At 38.4% G+C, this 21,627-nt stretch overlaps 1 protein-coding gene and 1 long non-coding RNA gene across 8 annotated transcripts in view; one reads left to right on the plus strand and one right to left on the minus strand.

The window, feature by feature from the left end:
• The window catches only part of LOC110260439 (uncharacterized), a 71,899-nt gene extending 65,630 nt beyond the window's left edge, over positions 1 to 6,269 (plus strand). For 4 of the 7 annotated variants that reach the window (XR_014844681.1, XR_002343741.2, XR_014844678.1 and 1 more), the window contains one exon: positions 2,904 to 6,269. This is a non-coding gene — a long non-coding RNA (uncharacterized LOC110260439). Of the gene's footprint in view, positions 1 to 2,467; positions 2,549 to 2,903 lie in introns of all 7 variants that reach the window. The other 3 variants (XR_014844676.1, XR_014844679.1, XR_014844682.1) reach the window with 3 other exon arrangements.
• Positions 1 to 21,627, minus strand: part of LOC102158069 (uncharacterized) — a 532,572-nt gene that overhangs the window by 153,607 nt on the left and 357,338 nt on the right. The window contains exon 3 of the mRNA XM_085023887.1: positions 7,181 to 7,259. The gene's annotated coding sequence lies outside the window, so the exon portion shown is untranslated. The remainder of the gene's footprint in view (positions 1 to 7,180; positions 7,260 to 21,627) is intronic.

Raw genomic sequence — 21,627 nt, forward strand, 5'->3', positions numbered from 1 at the left:
GTAGTCACCATGCCCCACCTTCAAAACCACGGAGATATTGAGAAGATTAATGAGTGGCTGTGGCTCAAGCTTTAAAAGGTCATTTGAAGAAAGGCTGTAGATAAGACAAACAGAAACCAAAAACCAAAAACCAAGAAACCCCCACAATATATTTCATTTGATCCTAACCAGCAAAGGCTCGGGGAGAGTCCAGAAACAAATACCTAAAACTCTTAAGTGGATCATGTCAGCTCCAATTTACTTCTTTGCTTGGCCTGAGTTGGTGCTATTAGAGCCAACCAGGGAGAGACGGGGCTGCTTTCTGGGGACTGGCTGTGTGAAAGCAGCTGCAGGCAGAGAGCGGTGAGGTTAGCAGATATGTCTGGGCATCTGGGGACCAGTTAGACGAGGCGGAACAAGCGAAGTGTAGAGGGAAGAAGAAAAAAACACTAGCAGGAGCTACCTGGACACTGCTGGGCAGGGGAGTTATTGATGGGTGTGTAGACCAAGAAAGAGTTGACGACTGTAGACAGAGGAGCTCCTATAAGAATGGCTGCAGCACCGCCAAGTGCACACGCAGTGGAGGAAGGCGTCATTGGTCCCACTGTGCAGATGCTGAAACTAGTGAGCCTCATATCCGACAAAGCCTCCACTTTATCTATCTTAACCACACTGACCTCCACCATTTTGCACAGACAGGACTCTTTCCAGAAGAGAGAGACAGCACCCTGGTGGAAATTGCTGTGTCCATCTCCTTCCACCCTCTCCCCGAGGCAGGGCTTTCCTAACTTCCAGCCTGACATAGATCAGTGGCTTGCTAAGCACAGGAGTCTCTGCCTCCCATGTCTTCCTTTCTCCAGCTTCCAGGAAAGGCATCTTAAAGCACAACGACGACCTCACCCGCCTGTGCTCAGAAACCCTTCCTGGTGCCCTGTGCTGATATCATGCATGCCAAGCTTTTCCTGTGGTTTTCAAGGTCCTTCGTTATCTGAACGCAACTCACCCATCCAGTCCTTCATCTCACTGCATTGCCCTCACTCTGAATGTGTCAATGAACCGACTTGGGTGCTCTGGCCCGAGCACAGTAAAGACCATCTACGGACATGGGGTTGTGGTGAAGGAACGTGTTTATTGCAAGCTACCAACAAGGTGTCCAGGTAGCTAGTGCTCCAAAGACCTGAGCTCCCTGACGGCTTTCAGGGAAAGGCTTTTAAAGACAGGGTGAGGGAGGCAATAGTGGGGATGCGTGATCGGTTTATAAACATTCTTTTTTTTTTTCTTAACTGTCCTTTTACTTTTATTGAAATTCAGTGGACTTACAATGTTGTGTTGGTTTCAGGTGTAAGACAAAGTGAATCAGCTATACATATACATATATCCATGTTTTCTCAGATTCTTTTCTCATGCGGGTTACTAGAGAATATTGAGCAGATTTCCCTGTTTATACAGTAGGTCCTTGTTAATTATCTATTTTATATATTGCACTGTGCATATGTTAATCCCAAACTTGTAAACCTTCCTCTGATTGGCCATCAACTTTCTGGTTTCAAGGAATCTGGGATCTCTGTGTCTGTGGGCAGCATCCTGTTAACGTCTTCTACCCCATGGGGTCTTCTGTAGCTGCAAAACAGCTCACAGGCTACAGCTGAGAATATTATCTACAGCCCTTGAGGAGAAACGAAAGGCTGTTGACTTTGTTTAGTGGCTAAACTATTATTTTGTCTTGTTTGACTGTTTTCCTTTCTTCTTGCATTTTGTCTTGTTTTCCTCCGTTCCACATTCTTCCATTTCAACCCTCCACCAACATAAATTTACCCTCTCATTTTGGATGCGATGGAACCAACGGTATACTCTATCCATCCTTCAAATCCTATTTGAGCTGACAACCTATAGATTCTTCTCAGGATTCCCTCCCTCTTCCCCACTAACTTCTCCCAACACTCTGCTTGCATAGCAATTTGCCACTGGATTTATGTTCATGTGGGCTTGGACTCCAAAGTCAGGGGGATCATAATTAGCTCTCACCCATTTGTGATTTGGACAAGAAGTGAATTTCTTTGAGCCCCAATTTCTTCACTTGTAAATAGGAATAGGATACTTTTAAATGAGATAAAGTGTCCTGACAGACATTTATTGAGTGGGTGAATAAATGAAGGAAAAAACCAGATCGACGGCTTCTGTGATGAGGCAGCACACCAACTTTGGTCTGGGAAGAGTGGAATCACTTATCCCTACTTGCCAGCTATAGAAGGAGAAGATCGTCTAACACCTGATCTCTTACAAGATCAGGGCTGAGTGACAGGCCTGTGAAACCTACAAGTTGGTGGAGGTGGAGCCATTTACAGTTTGAGCGTCCTGCCTGGGCTTTCTCCTGGGATGATGCAACTTTCTATTTCTGCACAAAGTCCTTCAGGTTGTTTATCTCAAGATCAAGTTTCCGCATTCTATCTGCTTCTTTGTTGTCCTTCTTTAAATTCCCTTTCACCAGACAAAACGCCAAGTTTGGCTTTGAAGTCCCAGCAAGCCGAGATGTCAGTTACTGCGGGAACCCACCGACATCCCTGTGAAGGTAGGCATTAGAGACGGAGAAGATGAGAGGGCATTTCAGAAGCTGCAGGAGCTATTCAGATTCTCTTATTTAAAGGGGCTGTGATGCCGGAAGATGATGTGTTAGACTCTTCTTGTGCAACCCGTTCAAAATGTATGTGTAGTTTAATCACAGAGAGCCCTGATTTAAAATTCCCAGGTTCGGGGTGTGGGGGGGGAATGTTTTGTGTTCCAGGGGCACTTGTGCAGCAGCCCTGCCTGAGGAGCCATCTGTCATGCTCTTCTACCATGTCTGCAATTCCTGGGGAGGATTTAGGAGTCAGGAGATAAAAGGAAAATGAGAAGATGTTTGCTCTCTTTCTTTTTCTTGCTCCTAGGATAAAGTCACTGCCTGGATGCTGAACTCCGACACCAGTGTGCTGTGGCTCTAGAAGACATTAAGCAAACGTTTGCAGATGGATCCGCGGATTTCAAGAATTGCTTCTTCACCCCACGAGACAATGATATTCTTTGTCCAAGTGACAGATTTAAAGAAAGAAATGAGGTTAGCTGTGGGCAACCCTGAACTGGAGTTTCTCTGACAAGTGAATTTGAGAAGTGAGAAGAAAGGAAGAGGAGAGGAGACCCTGGTTTGTGTTTCACTCTGTGCCAAGTGATAAAGTTGAGGATGAGCAGACTTATTGAACGAAAACATTAAGTTGCATGCACAGGAAAACTGAAGGAAGCAAAATGTACAGGTGCCTCCCGCAAAAGCCTTTTTCTGGGCAGGGAAAAAATATGCCCCCTTTCTGCGATTTCCCTTCCTTCTTAGAAGCAGAATCCTCTCGTGCTCCCACCCCCGACCCCCCACCCCCGGCCACTTCCTTGTGACTTTTTCCTATTGTTCTTTCAACTGCTATTAAGCACTTTACAAGAGGACAGCGATGACTGGGTTATAAAATTAGAATTGAAAGTAAATGTTGGATGAAATACATCAAGGAAATAATTTCACAGATCTTTCATGCTTGAACCAAGTTTCTCAGTTGGAGAAACAACAACAACAACAACAACAACAACTCTTTTTCCTTATTTGCATCACAGCACTAGAGTCTATTTTAAGACGTAAAAGGAGCATGTTTCACAGCACAGAACTCAAAACACACTGGGATGAGGGGAAACAATGGTATGATTCACCTCCAACGTCTCATGTAAACTTACATCATATGATAATGTGCTTGTACCGCATATTCAATTTTGATATGTAACCTTTGAAATAAATTGGAATATTCTTTCCTGCTACTCTTGGCACACGCTGAGTGATCATAAACAATAATCTCATAAAGGTCACTTGCTCGATAAGCACTGCTCTCGGCAAGAAGTGTTCAGGACGATACAGAGAGATTTTCCCTTCTCTCTGAGACTCTTAATTTATTCTTTTTTCCTTCTTTGAAGCCAAACACCACAAATTTTCTTCTACCATGTAGACTCACAGGATTTCTGGAACGCCGTTTGTTTTTCTCTTTTTCTTACACTTTACTCTTTTTTTTAAAAAACCTAAATTGGGCGGTGCAATGGAGGCAAAGCAGTTTGGGGTGGGGGAGGGAGAGAAGGGCCTCAGCCAAAAGCGAATTGGCTATTTGAGAGAAAAAGATTATTTGATTTCACTCTCTTTCTGCTCAAACTGATTTATGTGAACACGCACGGTTAAAACACACAGGCATCTACAGACTTGGGATGTTCTTCCTTTGCAGAACTTGGTCATTTATAACGTGTATTTCAGGAACTTGATCACCAAGCCCGCACGCGCTTAATATGGCTTTATCACGGAACTTCAGCTCTTCATAAAAAGCTAGAAACCATATTCAGCGAGATGCGAGCTCCCATCATGTCTGTGGTGTCTTTTACCTTTATTCACCCACAACATAGCCTCAATCCATGTTATTCTACTTGCAGATAATAACTTCTCTTGGTATGTGCCCATTCCACCTGCTGCCAAATAATACAGGTGACCATCCCCCTTACAAGAGAATGACATAGGACAAGACTCCCTTGCCACAAACCCAGCTAAAGATGTTTACACAGGTCATACCCGTGACAACCGGTCATCTCTGCAGCCACTGGGAGTTGTATGGAAAAGGCAGTCAGAGCAGAAGGTCACACAAAACTTTCTGTAGGGAGGATCTGCCTGCCTTCCTAACCGAAAACCCATTCATTTCAAATCCCCTTACAAATTTTAATCAAATAAGGAGAATAGGACATTTTCAGGATGAAAGTAGTAAAATAAAACTTTCCATCCTTTTTTACACAACTGTTTCTAAGAAGAAGATTTGAAGCAACTGAATAAAGCAATTCAATGTTATTTCAATGTGCTATATGCCAGGTCCTTCTTCTTTTTAATCCTTACATTGAAAGTCTCTCTCTTGGATGTTACAGTGTCACTGAAGCCATAATTCTTGTTCTCTCTCTCTCTCTCTGGCAATATGAATTAAATGCCCTAAGTTTTCAAATGAGGAACTGATTTGATTGCCAGTTAGAGTTATAAGGAGAAAAATTATGGAATCAGTGTCATTTGCACTAGGCTTGAAGCAGGAGTAGGTGTCAAGGGACCCAGCCATGGGGATGCCATCTAGGTGGGGAGTGATGGGACTCATGGCAATAAGGAGCTTCTTTGTACCTTACGTCCAACTGCATCATTTTAATGCCTACACTTTATTACTACTGCTGTTGTTAGAGTGGACTTTTGGAAAACTGTAGCATCCTGAGAGGTATTTTTTTAAGATGCTACGTTCTTCTCTGATAATTAAAAAAGCGAACATTTCTCACAAACAAAACACTGGCCTTAGCTAGAACACACAGTGCTTAGAATTAAAAAAAAAAATCTGTAACACATTTGGATAAATTTAACACATGTTGTTAAAATGTAATTTTATCAAAACTACTATGAGATACCACCTCACACCAGTCAGAATGGCCATCATTAATAAATCCACAAATAACAAGTGCTGGAGGGGTTGTGGAGAAAAGGGAACCCTCCTGCACTGTTGGTGGGAATGTAAACTGGTACAGCCACTATGGAGAACAGTTTGGAGATACCTTAGAAATCTATACATAGAACTTCCATATGACCCCACAATCCCACTCTTGGGCGTATATCCGGACAAAACTCTACTTAAAAGAGACACATGCACCCACATGTTCATTGCAGCACTATTCACAATAACCAGGACATGGAAACAACCCAAATGTCCATCAACAGAGGATTGGATTCGGAAGATATGGTATATATACACAATGGAATACTACTCAGCCATAAAAAAGAATGACATAATGCCATTTGCAGCAACATGGATGGAACTAGAGAATCTCATCCAGAGTGAAATGAGCCAGAAAGACAAAGACAAATACCATATGATATCACTTATAACTGGAATCTAATATCCAGCACAAATGAACATCTCCTCAGAAAAGAAAATCATGGACTTGGAGAAAAGACTTGTGGCTGCCTGATGGGAGGGGGAGGGAGTGGGAGGGAGTGGGAGGGATCAGGAGTTTGGGCTTATCAGACACAACTTAGAATAGATTTATAAGGAGATCCTGCTGAATAGCATTGAGAACTTTGTCTAGATACTCATGTTGCAACAGAGCAAAGGGTGGGGGGAAAAAATGTAATTGTAATGTATACATGTAAGGATAACTTGATCCCCTTGCTGTACAGTGGGAAAAATAAATAAATAAATAAATAAATAAATAAATAAATAAATAAATAATGTAGATTTTACTGTCCACTAAATTTTTTTTTTTTTTTGGTCTTTTTTTTAGGGCTGAACCCATGGCATCTGGGAAATTCCCAGGCTAGGAGTTGAATTGGAGCTGCAGCTGCCAGCCCGCACCACAGCTACAGTGAGGCAGGATCTGAGCTGTGTCTGTGACCTATATACCACAGCTCATGGCAACACCAGATCCTTAACCCACCGAGTGAGGCCAGGGATTGAACCCATGTCCTCATGGACACTAGTTGGGTCCGTTACCACTGAGCCATGACAGGAACTCCTGAATCTTTTTCTCAGCCACCAGAAGACTTCGAATTTAACAGAAGCCCCACTGGAGCTGACGTTGGGAAGGAGGTGAGCAGTCGTGGCCTCTGGTCGAGGAGAGACCACTGCGGTTGTGACTGTTTCCCATAGAGCTTCTGCCTCTGCTAATGAATAAAAGTCAGAGCATTTAATATATGGTCAAACTTTGTACTTTAGTTTTATGGACTGAAGGGTGCAATTATTTCTTTCTCTGGATAACTTTAATTTGAAACTTAAATAGGCACAACTATCCACTTAAAGCATAATAATCCAATGTAAATATTTAAGTATAGAAATGCATATCTCTGAGACAAGTTGTGGTATTAATATATGGTAGGGCAGATGGACCAAATAAAAATTCAGAACCGAACAAATTCCAGGAGCTATGAATACATTTTACAGCATATCTTCTATTTGTTCATTTTTTTTAAAAAGCCGTTTCCCTCTTTATTATGCTACTTTAGTTGTCTTGCACCTATAGGAAGGTATCTAGAAAATGTGACTTGAGTTGATGATCCTGTAAGAATTTGCATTTATCTTTGTCAGGAGGATAACTGAAGGCAGTGAAGTTTCTGTGAAATAGTCTAATTAATCCAACTCACCATATTTTTGTATTCCGAAAATCCCATCAACTAAGATTCAGTTCTCATCTTAAGAAGAAGGAAAAGAGCAGAGGTGTCCCTGAGGAGGAAAAAGGGAGGAATTAAAATTTAAAAAGTGACGAGAACTAAATGAAGGACCCAAAATAGGAAACTTTTGCATAAACATCACCCATCTCTCTGCTTTCCTTCTGACAACCCCTGCCCTCTACCTTCCCAGAGATCCAATCCTGTTGTCAGGGAACGCTTTACTCTTCCAGAAAACCTAGAAACTTTCACCAAGTTGTCTTAAACTTCACCAGCTTGTTAGTCTGTGTCTGCATTCTGGCTGCCTCATCTGCCATACGTATGTAGTAGCTGTCCCTAATGGATGGAGCATTTGAGTTTTTCCATATGCAAAATACGCCTCACAGTACCAAGTAAAGCAAAAGTGGCCCATTTTTCTAAGACTCTGCACTTGAGAATGTGTCCAGACAATCTCTGCCCAGATGCCAGTGTGCAGATGCATATTTCAGATGTTCTTTTTCCTAATTAGCATGCAGCCGGAACACCTGTTTTGCTGCCTGCCGGAATCAGATTCAAAATGAAGATACACCTGCACAGTCAAATATTTGCATTATATTTATAAACAGAGCCCTTAGTGTTGGAGTGAATAATTTCCCATCGGTCCCAAGGTGTGTCACTGTACCCTCTGAAATGACCTCAGTCCCATTTTGTAGGTTCTCATGGCCATTTTTAAACTATTGCATTTATAAGCAGGCTTGAAATATTACATTTTCCACAGGGATTACACAGCACTTGTGTGTCCTGTGCATTGGAGGGTGACTATCCAAATCTGGGAGCAAATATCCCACTTTGGCAACAAGATAAGACAGATATCACTAATGAAAGTTCTGAATGTTGAAAAGGATAGGCAGGCCATGGTTCAAATCCACACTTTTCTCTGAACACTTAAAAATATTTCAAACAGGGAGTTCCCATTATGGCTCAGTGGGTTAAGCCCCTGATGTTGTCTCTGCAAGGATATGAGTTTGATCCCTGGCCTCGCTCAGTGGGTTAAGGATCCGGCGTTATCACAAGCTGTGGCACTGGTCAGATGTAGTTGCCATGGCTGCAGTGTAGGCCTCCGCTGCAGCTCCTGAATTGACCTCTATAGCCTGGGAACTTCCATATACAGGAAGTTTTATGCAGGTGTGGGTAAAAAGAAAAAAACAAATCATTCACCATTTGAAAATCAAGTTTAAGCCTATAACTACCAATATGAAACAGTCGTCTCTAAGAAAAAGGCAAAAAATGTGTAATTACTTAAAATTACAACAGGAGTTCCTGTTGAGGCACAGCAGTAACGAACCCGACTAGTATCCGTGAGGACTCAGGTGACATCCCTGGCTTCACCCAGTGTGTTAAGGATCTGGTGTTGCTGTGAGCTGTGGTGTAGGTCGCAGATATGGCTCGGATCTGGCATTGCTGTGGCTATGGTATGGGCTGGCAGCTGTAATGCTAATTCCATCCCAAGCCTGGGAACTTCCATATGCCACAGCTTTGGCCTTAAAAGGAAAAAAAAAAAAAAACAAACAAAATGAAAAAACAAATGACAACTCAATACAATGTATGATAGTTATACTTTACTTTTCCATTATTGTTCAGAATGATTTTATATTCATTTACAATTATAAATGTACATATGATGTGTTTTATGTACATGGATTACATGGCTGCTTTTAAGGACAATGGTGCCTAGCAGAAAAGTATTTTCTACAAAAGTGTGAAAGATTTAAGGTCTTATTAAATCATCTTTGAGAAAGTATCAAATCTATATAACTATACAGTATGGGAAAAAAAATGAAAGCGTGGCTATTATATGGCTCGATTTAAATGATGGTAGTTGAGAAGCATTATTCAGTATTTGTGATTAATATGCTTCGAGGAACTGAGCTTTCAAACCTTTTCAAGTTCATCAAGCACTGCTTTCATAGGCACTTGGGTGGATAAATTATATTCTTCTAAATTCCTTAGAATTGAGAACATTAGAATTAAACTCTATCAGTTTAGTAATAATTCTACATGAGCCAGATCCCCGTCATTCATAACTAAAATAGTGAATCCCTCAGCCTAGAATAAGAATGGAAACACTCAAATAAGACATTTGGGCTGCTCGAGAGAACAAAAATATAGACTGGCCCTATATTTTTTCCTTAATCTGTCTAAATCAATTAGACATTTGAATTGTGGTATTGTACTTCCAGGAAGCTTCATTGCTTTCTATTATTCTCATGACAAAAATAAACAATTCCTTTCGCAATCGTAAAGAAAAATGCCTCCCACTGAGTTGATGTTGTGTGCTGTTAGATGCAAGAACATATGTGTAATAAAAAATGAGAAATTATGGATCAAATAATGACGTTGGAGCCACTTACATAAACAAGAGAGAGCATTTTGGATGAGCTCCAAATATCGGCACTATTGTTTAATTTCGGCCCCAGTTATGCATCTGCCTAGGCTAGTGTCAAAGATCATCAGCTCACCAGATAGATATAAAATGCACAACTAAAATTACATGGCTCCATTATTCTGTTTACACATGGTACAAAACCACTCTTTTCCAGCTGACTGACCCACTAGAGCATTTCGTCCATTGAGCTCCCTTGCAAACTCAGTGGGCTGACGTCCATGTCTTTGTATATATCAGGTCATTTGGTACCAAGGTAGGAATAAACTAAGAAGAGACATGAATATGTTTGCTCGCTAATGAATCTGTTCTTTACCATCTTGCTCTCTGCCTTCCACACATAATTAGGGGCTTTTAAGGCAAGGGACCGCCTGAGAGGAAGTCACAAAATGTCAATTAAAAGAACTGGATGGAAACGGAGTGCCAAATCCTTCATTCTGGGAAAAAGAGGAAGCCAAAGAGAGCTATGTGTTTCAGTGGTCCTCACGAAAACGTCTTCTGCCAGTCCACACACCGTGGACTCCTCAAGAGGAAGGAGATTTACAAAAGGACTCAGACCAGGACTCTGTCTTTAATTCAAAACCCCTTCTCAGAGAAAGTTTTCATGCATGATACTGGTTCCCCCTCCATCCCCCCCAAAAGAAAACACTAGCTAGAAATTCTGATCGCTGAACTTATACCTAAAGTAAAGGTAATTTTGAAAGCTGTGATTTGTTCGTGGAAAGAAGGATCATAGGCTTCTGTTCAGTCATGGGTTGAAAGATGAAACTTCTGTCATTTTTTTTTTTCTTTGAATGCAAAACGCTGTACTCTAAGTAGGGCTGAACAGGATCTGCCTCTCCATCACTGACAGTTAATAATTAAATCAAACATTATATTCAGCAATAGAACATATGCATCAGCTTCTTTCAAATTGCATTTCCTTCCTGTTAGGTCCATTAGTGTAAACCAGACTGCCTTTAGAAACCCCCTTATTGCTACTGTCTTTCAGCACAGTTCCTGAAATGGATAATGTGGTACATATTATGGGCAATTACACAGAACTCCCCAGCGATAGGGTTTTAGAGTTACAGAATGAAACAGCTGGAACTACAGAGCTATAAGCTAATCATACAAAAAAAAAAATAGTTAAAAAAATAAATAACCTAGACAAAGAAAGAAAAAAAAATAATAAAAGAGGGAAAGTACAAGAGGTTCTCTAAAAACCACTGTTCTTAGAGAAGCTGTCTGTACCTAGAAGAACCTCGAGGGTTCACGGCATAAAAACTACCTAAAGCTAACCATGTTATTTTTTAAAACATATTTTGCTCAGTCTTTCCACACCCCTGGTGTAAAAAGCACATCACAAACAGCTCGCAAACTGGAGGCACTGAGACCTGATGTTTTTCTCTCCAGCTTTACCAATGCAGTGTTTCCATATTAGCACACTTGGAGAAATCTAGTCTTCTTTTGCAATTTGATTTCCATGAAAACACATAGGGTACGAGAAGATGAGTTTTCTGTTCCCTAAATGAGCCGCACACGTAGTGTTTTCATCTTGTTATTTTATGTTTGGGCTTGGGTATGCAGAGCCTCAGAGATAAGAAATGACAAAATCCACCTCTCCACTTGGTCTGGGGTCTGCCGCTGGAGTTTTCAGCTTGAAAATCAGGCTCAAACATCAGATGTGCACCTCAGGGAGAAGTTTCACTGTCTAAGGGGAAAATACATATTCTGATTTTTTTCTTTTCACCGTTTAGGAAAGAAAGTAATAATGGGTTTGGATGGCAAAAATGTTGCTTCGTTTGGTTGTAAGCAAAATGCAGTTTTAGCTTGCGCCAATGAAGTGTTTTGAAAATTTTCAGTAAAATTACTTTACAACTTGAGAAATAATGGAACAATCTGCACGGTAACTACTGTGAAATGGAACAAAAGTAGGTGCAATTTCAAACTTTAAATATAGCCTCAGAACTATTTTCAAATTTGTTGCTAAAGCAGTCTACCAAAGTCTGAGGATATTAAGGCAGGATATTGGCACAACTCTTGGAGGACCATTCTTTTTCTCTCTAAAGAGATGGATTACGTAGTCATAGCCAGATTTATGTGGCTACTTATATACTTTCATAAGGCTTTAGGAGCCGATATTTATTTTAGTAACAATAAAATGCAGCAGGAAGAAGCTGGACATAAAACATGCTATCCAGTTTGATATCCTTAACAATCACTGTCTCCTACTTCCCTTAAGAGCAGTGATTCTTGTTGGTGGTGGTCCCCCCCCCCCCCCTTTCCTGTAAAAGCTTTATTATGATAGAGTGCAAGGAGGGGAAACAGAGATGTTAACAAGACAAAATGGTCAAGTCAAAGGAAGACTATGTCTCCTCATTATAAAAAGTAATGGTCACTTTAAGAGTGAAAACCTCATTTGTTTTTATTATTGAAACTATATTGGTGACTGTAGAATATAATAAGCGAATATGCTCGCAATACCCAAACCTATTTGTTAAGTAACAAACAAAGTTCAGGAGATTTAATTGGAGGTTATGTTTTTGTACGTCCCTGTTTTTCAGAAAGAGGGCTGTTGAGCAGAGAGAAAAAAGGCCTCCTAGAAATGGTGGGTATGTTAGGCAGAGGGACAGAGCGTCACTGATACTTAAAGACATTTTCTTGTTTTTATTTCCATACGGATTTACCCCAAGGGGGGAAAAACCTGTTATCTGTCTATTAATTTTTAATGTTAAGAAATTTCCAGAATGACATCCCTCTTTTTCATCTGAAATAGCTATTTTTATCTAAACATATCGGTCCTGTCTAACCACAAATATGGTTTGCATTCCTGTTCAGAAAAAAAATAATAGTCCTTAGAGCATACTTGTGCCAGGGCTGAACTAAGCACTTTATAAATATTCGCTGATTTAACCCCCTAAACCATACTCTGGTGTGGATGCTATTATTATCCTCCTTTTGCAGATGAAGAACCAAACCAGAGGAGGTGGAGTGACCTAACTGACTAGACACACAGCTTTATCAAACAGTGGAGCTGATATGTGAACCCAGGCAGTTGGAGCCCAGAGTCTGAACTCTTAAATATCACAATACAATGCCTTCAAAAACAGACATACTGCAGACCTGTATAGTCCATAAACAATCAGTTCTTAAACCACTCTTCTCACCTGGTTCGAGAATGACTAAGTAGCAATGAATCACGCAGCTATGTCGGAACATGCAAATCATGATTCTGCAATATTGTTTCGGTTACTATTGGAAAGCCTGTAAAATTCTCACATTTACCTTAGGCCAGAGTCCAAAAAAAAAAAAAGGACCAAGTTCATCCTGATAATATCATGCTACATTTAGTTCACTGATCTGTTCATTTAAAATATTTTGCTTCATTCTTTTTTTAAAATTTTATTTCCCCAATACATTATTATTTTTTTTCTTTGCTTCATTCTAATAGTTATTCTCCAGACAGCCTCAGATTCTTGGCTGGAATGGCTTTGAAAGCATCTGGAAAAATATCCTCCAATAATCCAGTGAACATGAGGTATAAAAAAGTTGCCTTAGGATAAAACAACCTACCATGCATAATAAATTAACTACCCATTCAGATCTCTTAAAATTTATTATGTTTTGCTTCTTATTTAAAAAGTTAGTCACATGGATAAGCAGTATTTTTTCTCAAGGAAAATATCCAAAGAAAATACAGCACAAAATATTTGTATGATTTTGAGATGAGTGAGCTTCTTATAAGAGGCCAAGACTCATGAATTCAGAAAGAACAGGGTAAGAATTCCTGAATACAGAGTTTTTAAATGTATGGCAAATGTATGGCAAAGAGACCACGAATTTTTAAAATACACCCAGATTAGAGACCTGGAAAATATCTGCCACCCAATGACATAGAAGGGGCTAGTATATTAACAGATAGGAGGGGTTTCTTATATTGAGTTTTTATCTTACTGCATTATCTCTACTAGTATTTTTCAACTTGCATATAAATCACCTAGAATTTTGTTAAAATGGAGATTGTATTTCAGCAGGGACTGGGCCTGAGATTGCTCATTTCCAACAAGCTCCATGCAATGCGGATGCTGTCAGTTTATGAAATCGCGATTTGAGTGCCACTGCTCTAGACTATTCCAGTTCATGTAACAATATAAACCTAACCAACCTCAAATAAAATTCTGAGAACAACTGTCATGATTTTATTCATTGTGATGATTTGAAATGGTGGTTACTTAAAAGGGATATATTTCTTTATCCTTGGATTAGAGATAGGATTTCATTTCCATATGACCTAAGACTGAGATAAGAATTTTTTTCCTCCTTACCCTCTCTAAATCTAATTTTGAAAAAAAAAAAAAAATTTTTTTTGTCTTTTTATGGCCGCACTCACAGCATATAGAGGTTCCCAAGCTAGGGGTCCAATCGGAGCTGTAGCTGCCAGTCTACGCCATAGCCACAGCAACACGGGATCCGAGCCGTGTCTGCGACCTACACCACAGCTCACTGGCAACTCCGGATCCTTAACCCACTGAGCAAGGCCAGGGATTGAACCCGAAACCTCATGGTTCCTAGCTGGATTCATTTCCACTGCACCACGATGGGAACTCATGAAAAAAAAATTTTTTTTAAAGAAGATACCATCAAGCAGAAAATTGGGAAAATAACAGAAAAAAATAATTGATATGAAAGGAAGTTAAATGGAAAATAAATTTAAGAAAGTATTTTTTAATCTCACTATTATTCATAAAATACAAATTAAAGTAAGAAAATACCTATTTTTACTTATTATATTGGCAAAAATTTAAAAAAAAGAGCAAAAATAAAACTTTTGCTTCTGCAGGTGATGTACTAGTCATGGCAGGTCAACTAAACAAAAAAGTTATTATATTATGTTGCATTATATGTAAAAGATGAGAAAACAGAGGTCCCAGGAAGGCAAATACGATACGTTTCCAAGATCACACAACTGTTAAGTGAGCGAGCTGGGCTTTGAACCTAGATATTCTCTACTGAGATCTTATTATTAAACACTTCTGACTCTCAAAAAGAAGTCGATTATTTGAGAGCTCCAAGTGGCTTAATTTATTACTATAGTGAGTGCTGCTTAACCCAATTTTTACAAATAAGGGTTAAGTGGAGTGTTTAAGTTCTAGGATTACAATGCAGATACTACAATAAATTCAAAGAGTATTGGCTTTCATTCATTTGCTCTAACTTATATACTGTCTATTTGATAGAAAATCACAAAGATAATAATGCCATTGTAAAGAAGAGAGCAAAGCTCTACACATAAAACTTAAAAAATACTCTTGTGCTAGAAAAAAGTCTATTTAGACTAAAGAGTTAAGTGGAAAAAAAAGGAAAGCATAAGACCTTGGTATCAAGGGCAGATATAACCTATGATTTCAGAATGGTGAAGCCTTAAAGGCAAAAAAAGAAAACGCACAAGAACTTAGATATTGTAAGAAAAAGAGAAAGAAGAAAGAAAGAAAGAAAGAAAGAAAGAAAGAAAGAAAAAGAGAGAGAGAGAAAGAAAGAGAGAGAGAGAAAGAGAGAGAGAGAAAGAAAGAAAGAAAGAGAAAGAGAAAAAGAAAGAGAGAGAGAGAGAGAAAGAAAGAAAGAAAGAAAGAGAGAAAGAGAAAGAAAGAAAGAAAGAAAGAAAGAAAGAAAGAAAGAAAGAAAGAAAGAAAGAGAGAAAGGGAAAGAAAAGGTCTGTCTCAATAGTATTTCCTTATTAAACATTTTAAGAATGTTCATTTATAAATTGTATATACTCTTTTGAAAATAGACTATTTATATTCTTGGCCAATTTTCTCCATTAATTTGTACATCATTTTCTTATTTATTGACAACAATATTTTATATTAATGACATTATCTGTCAAGTATAAATATTGTTTCTCTGTTCATCCTTGGCCATTTTATTTTGTTCTTAATGTTTTGGCATCAGTTCACTATATCTTTTGAAAAATATACAAACAGACCCCGCAGTCAACGAAGAAATACAAATGTAGAAAGAATATAAGGAAAAAAGTTCAGTATGACTGCTGATGAAAGAAGTTTTAAAAAATAAATTATTTTCTCCCATGAGATCAAAAACAATTTCCAATAATGATAATGCCCAATGCTGGGAAAAATTCAGTTACAGGTTAACTTTTATAGACTTCTGGTTGAGAGAGAGCACTGAATCCTAACCACTAGAAAACCATAGTGACTTCCAGTTGAAATGTAAATTTGTACATTGCTTAGGGAAGACAATGAAAGAATTTTCAACAAAACACTTAAGAATTTCAATGTCTTAAACATCGTCATTCACTGTGGCCAGGACCCTGAGTTAGCTCCCAGACTTAGAGATAAACAGGATACAGTATCTGCCTTTACTGAGCTTAGGAATCCACAACAAAAGACAGTCAAATGCTCAAGCAGGTGTGGCGTCTGTTAACGGCAGAAGAAGTTTTTCAAATAATCCTACAAAGACCAACTAAAAATTTGGATGACATACAATAAACGCATCTTCTGTACAGATATATATGAAAGATTTTAAAATGTACTGCTCCAGAGTTGCACATAGTGCTTTTTTGGCATGTATATTGTTTATAAATATATAAAGTATATACATTATTGAGAAATACTTTGCAAAAAATCTAGATTTCAGAAAAGTTTGAACCTGGATAGACAAGCAAGAATTCCGAGCCATGCTTTTTCTGAGTGTATTTGCCATTTGGACTAAAATTCTGTGAAACTGAGCTGTTTGTGTCTTTCCCTGAATTGGTCCATTCCATCTAAGCTGTTGAATTACTGTCTGCAGAGATATTCGTGAAATCCCCTTATTATTCTTCTAATATCTGTGGCATCTTGAATGACACCTCCTCTTTCATTCCTGATACTGGTAATTTGTATCTTCTCTCTTTTTTTCTTTGTCAGTGACTCTAGAAGTTTATTATTTTATTGATCTTTTCAAAGAATGAGTTTTTTGTTTCATCAATATTCCTCTATTGTTTTCCTGTTTTCAATTTCATTGAGTTCTGACCTTATGTTAATTGTGTCCTTCTACGACTTGCTTTAGGTAATTATTTTGTCCCTTTTTTTAGTTTATGGAGGTGGAACTTAAATGATTGACGCCTTTCTTCTTTTTTTTAACATAAGCATTAGTGCAATACATTCCCTTCCAAGCACTGCTTTAGTTATATTAGTTAGATCTTGGTATGTGGTATTTTCATTTTCACCTACTTCAACCCTTTTAGACTTAAAACAATTACATGTAATCTCCATTACAGTGTCATTCAGGATAGTTTCAGCATCCTAAAAATCCACTGTGCTCTGCCTAATCAACCTTTCCTCTCTTCCAACTTTCCCGGCAACCACCAATTCTTAAAAATGCATATAATTTTCTTTATTATTCAGGTTTTATTAAGGTTAGGGTGGATTCATAAAATGAAGTTGGGAAGTTTTCTCCTTTTTGTACAGGTTAGTTTGAATAATAAATATCAGAATTGTCTATACTTTAAAGGTGATGCAAATTCAGCTGTGAGCCTGTTCCAACTTAATGCCTTACGAAATGACTGACTTTTAAAGTAAATAACTGATTCGAGTTGTTATATTTTTGCATGGTTACATGTTAGTAATTTACGTTTTTACTAAGGAACTGTCCATTTCACTTGGATTTTAAAATTTATTTTGTAGAGTTAAACTTAGTACTTTTTTTGTTAATTCTTTTACGTACTGTAATCTGAGATTGTATTCCCTTTCTCATTCCTGATCGCACATATTTTCACTTTTTATCTTTTTTAATCAAGGGCATGAGGAAGTTACTTAAAATATACATATTTCTACTGAGGCATAACTAACATACAACATTTTATTAGTTTCAAGTTACTACATAATGATTCAATATTTGTATATATTGCAAAATGATCACCACAGTATATTGAGTTAACATCTGCTACCACACATGGTTACAATTTTTTTTTTTTTTGTCTTTTGTCTTTTTAGGGCCGCACCCACGGCATATGGAGGTTCCCAGGCTAGGGGTCTAATCGGAGCTGTGGCCACGGGCCTACGCGAAGCCACAGCAATGCCACATCCGAGCCGCATCTGCCACCTACACCACAGCTCATGGCAACGCCAGATCCTTAACCCACTGAGCAAGGCCCGGGATCGAACCCGCAACCTCCTGGTTCCTAGTCGGATTCATTTCTGCTGCGCCACAATGGGAACTCCAAACATTTTTTTTCTAGTGATGAGAGTTTTCAAGATTTATTCTCTTACCAACTTTCACTATGCAGTACAATGTTAAAGCCTCCAATCACCACGCTATACATCACATCCCCCGTGACATTTATTTATAACAGGAAGTCTCTACCCTTTGACTCTCTTCACCTACTTCACCCACCGCTCATGCCCCACCTGTGCTTTTTAGGGCCATACCTGTGGCACATGGAGGTTCCCAGGCTAGGGGTCTAATTGGAGCGACAGCTGCTGACCACAGCTCATGGCAACGCCGGATCCTTAACCCCTGAGGGAGGCCACGGATCGAACCGGCATCCTCATGGATACTAGTCAGGTTCTTAACCCTCCGTGTCACGATGGGAAGTCCACTCCCACCTCTGGAAACCACCAATCTGTTCCTGTTTCTATAATCTGGTTTTTTCTTTTGTCTAGATTCCCCATATAAATGAGATCAAAAAAGTATCTGTCCTTTTCTGTCTGATTTATTTCACTTAACATAATGCCATCAAGGTCCATCCGTGTTGTTGCAAATGTCAAGATCTCATTCTTTGTTATAACTGAATAATATTCATTTGTGTGTGTGTGTATATATATATATATATGCACGCACGCGCGCACACACACACACACACACACACACACACTACATTTTCTTATCCGTTTCTCCATCAATGGACACTTAGGTAGTTTCCTTATCTTGGCTATTGTAAATAATGCTGCACTGAACATATAGGTGCATATACATTTTCTAGTTACTGTTTTTGTTTTTTTCAGATAAATACCCAGAAACGGAAATGCCCGACCAAATGGTAGTTCTGTTTTACATTTTTTGAGAAACTACCATTTGAAATATCTTATTGCTATTTTTTAGAGAACTAGTGTTTGGATTTATTTATTCATTCTAGTGATTTTTTTTTTCTTTTCTTGATTTCAGCTTTCTTTTTTATGACTTTTCCAACTTTGGGTTGATTGACTTGATTCTTTTTCAAATTTCTTAGAAAATTTCCTTTAAACACAAAGTTCTTATATTTACTTTTATTTTAAAAATAGAAAAACCAAGCAGAAGGTACAGAGATTCCTCACATACCTTCACATACGCACAGTCTGCCCCACTAACAACATCCCACACCAGCGTGGATGTATATTTGTTATAATCAATGAACCACATTGACACATCATTATTACCAAAAGTCCATACTTTACATTAGGTTTCATTCTTGGTGTTGCACATTTTATGGATTGTGAAAAAGATCTAATGATATATATTCATCCTTATATTACCATACACAACTGTTTCTGAGATCTAAAAATCCTCCATGCTCAGCCTATTCATCTCTCCCCGCTACACAGTTTATCCACTCACCTACTGAAGGCCATCGTGAATGCTTCAGAGCTTTGGAAATTATGACTAAAAGATACCATCAACATTCTAGTGCAGGTTTTCTGTGGATATGAGGTTTCAACTCCTTTTGGTAAATGCCCAAGAGTGTGATTGCTGGATCGCATGTTTATAGAGGATGTTTAGGTTTTATCAAACTGTTATATTCAGAATGGATGGGCAATGGGGTCCTACTGGACGGCACAGGGAACTGTGTGTGTTTGGGTCACTTTGCTGTACAACAGAAATTGAAGGAGTTCCCGTCGTGGCGCAGTGGTTAACAAATCCGACTAGGAGCCATGAGGTTGCGGGTTCGATCCCTGGCCTTGCTCAGTGGGTTAAGGATCTAGCATTGTGGGGAGCTGTGTGTGGTGTAGGTCAAGGACGCGGCTCGGATCCCCCGTTGCGGTGGCTACGGCTCCAATTAGACCCCTAGCCTGGGAACCTCCATGTGCCACGGGAAGCGGCCCTAGAAAAGACAAAAAAAAAAAAAAAAAAAAAAAAAAAAAAAAAAAAAGAAATTGAAGAAACACTGTAAACCACCCATATTTTAATTTAAAAAAGTAATAAGAAACTGCCAAACTATTTTCCACTATCAGTGAATGAGGATGTTCTTTCACATCCTTACCAGCATTTGATCTTGTCAGCATTTTGGATTTTCACCATTCTGCTGAGTTTGTAATGGCATTTCAATATTGTCTAAATTGACAGTTCCCTCATGACATAGGATGTCGGACATCTTTTCATACGCTTATTTTAATGTATGTTAGTTTCATTTAAGACATCCTCTTTGACTCATGGATTGTTTTGAAATGTATGCCTGATTTCCAAATGTGTAGAAATTCTCTCAATATTTAAAAAATTTTTGATATATGGTTTGATTCTATTATGGTCAGAAAATATTGCTCTCTGATTTTAATTCTGTAAAATGTGTTAAGGTTTGTCTTATGACTCATGATATGGTCTCTTCTGGTGAATATTCCAAGTTTGCTTAAAAAAAGAAATATGCCTTTGTTTTTGTAGAATAACGCATTCCCTAAATATCTATTAGGTTGCCATTGATTGATGTTGTTCAGTCCTTCTATATACTTGCTACTCTTACGTCTAATGGTTTGATCAATTACTGAGAAGGGGGTGTTCAACTCAACAAGTCTAATTGTGGAGGTTATTATTTCTCCTTTCAATTCTGTTAGTTTTGCTTTAATACTCTGAAATTCTATTGTGGGTGCATACACACTTATGATTGTTCTATCTTCTGGGTGAATTGACCATTTTATAATTAGGTAATGACCCTTTTTGTCCCTGGTAATCTTTGTTTTGAAGTCTACTTTATCTAACATTACCATAGCGACTGCAACTTTCCTATCTTAGTGCTTGCATGGCATATATTATTCCATTCTGTTACCTTTAACCTAGCTGTCATATTTCAAATGATTTTCTGGTGGACAATATATAGCTGAATCGTGTTTTGAAATCCATTGTCAACCCCCAACTTTTAATCATGTTTAGAACATTTATACTTAATGTAATTATGGATGATCAACACAGAAACACTTTACACTCTCTTTGTCTACAGCACCCACTGGGAAATGTGAGAGACACCACTCTGTTAGTACAAAGTAGGCATGATCAATACTTTGCCTGTAGTCTCTTCGACTGCAACGTCTGGTAGGGAAGGACAGTAGCATGAGCAGTAATTTCATGGTTTCCACCAGGAGTGGGTCAAGTTTAGTCAGCATGGTTCTGTCCTTTTTCCTGGCCCTTTGTCTAGAAAGATTATTCTTTTTCTTTTCTTTTTTTGTCTATGACCAATGTCATTTTTTGTTCGTTTGTTTTTTGATTTATAAGATAGACAGGGGTTATATAAGATAAAACAAAAACAAACCCAGGGAACTATCTCCAGTCCTTAGCTAGCCTGCCTTCTTCTCTCCACTTTTCAGAGTGTTCTGACAGGTGCAATTTGTATTTTGCCTAGAGTATTAGTTCAAGGAGAAAATACCGCAGAATGCATTTATCCTATCTTTTCTGGAACTAAAAGTCTTTCTGGATTAAAAAAAATTTACTACATTCAAGTTAAATCGATTATTATACTGTAAATGACACTTGAACTATCCTTTACACAAATAAATTCTTCATAGTATTGAGCTTTACCACTTTATTAAAAATATTTTCCTTGACTGGTATTTAAATGAACTTTAAATGATGTGAATCTTTGAAGAAAACATAATATCTATTATTTCATTTATCAGAATATATGAAGGGAGCCCTCTCCATCAAAGTGAATATAAGAATCAAAAAAACTGGGTTCTGGGGAAAAGTTCTGGTTTTTATTTTACTGAAAAAAAATGATCTTTCATTTCCAAGGAGCATATTTCAGATACAGAATTCACTGGAACATCTCTTCTATGTAGCT

This window comes from Sus scrofa, chromosome 4, assembly GCF_054392235.1.
Source record: "Sus scrofa isolate SSC_HxYL_T2T_F1_AM1 chromosome 4, Sscrofa_HxYL_maternal_Yorkshire_Landrace_v2.0, whole genome shotgun sequence".
NCBI lineage: Eukaryota > Metazoa > Chordata > Mammalia > Artiodactyla > Suidae > Sus > Sus scrofa.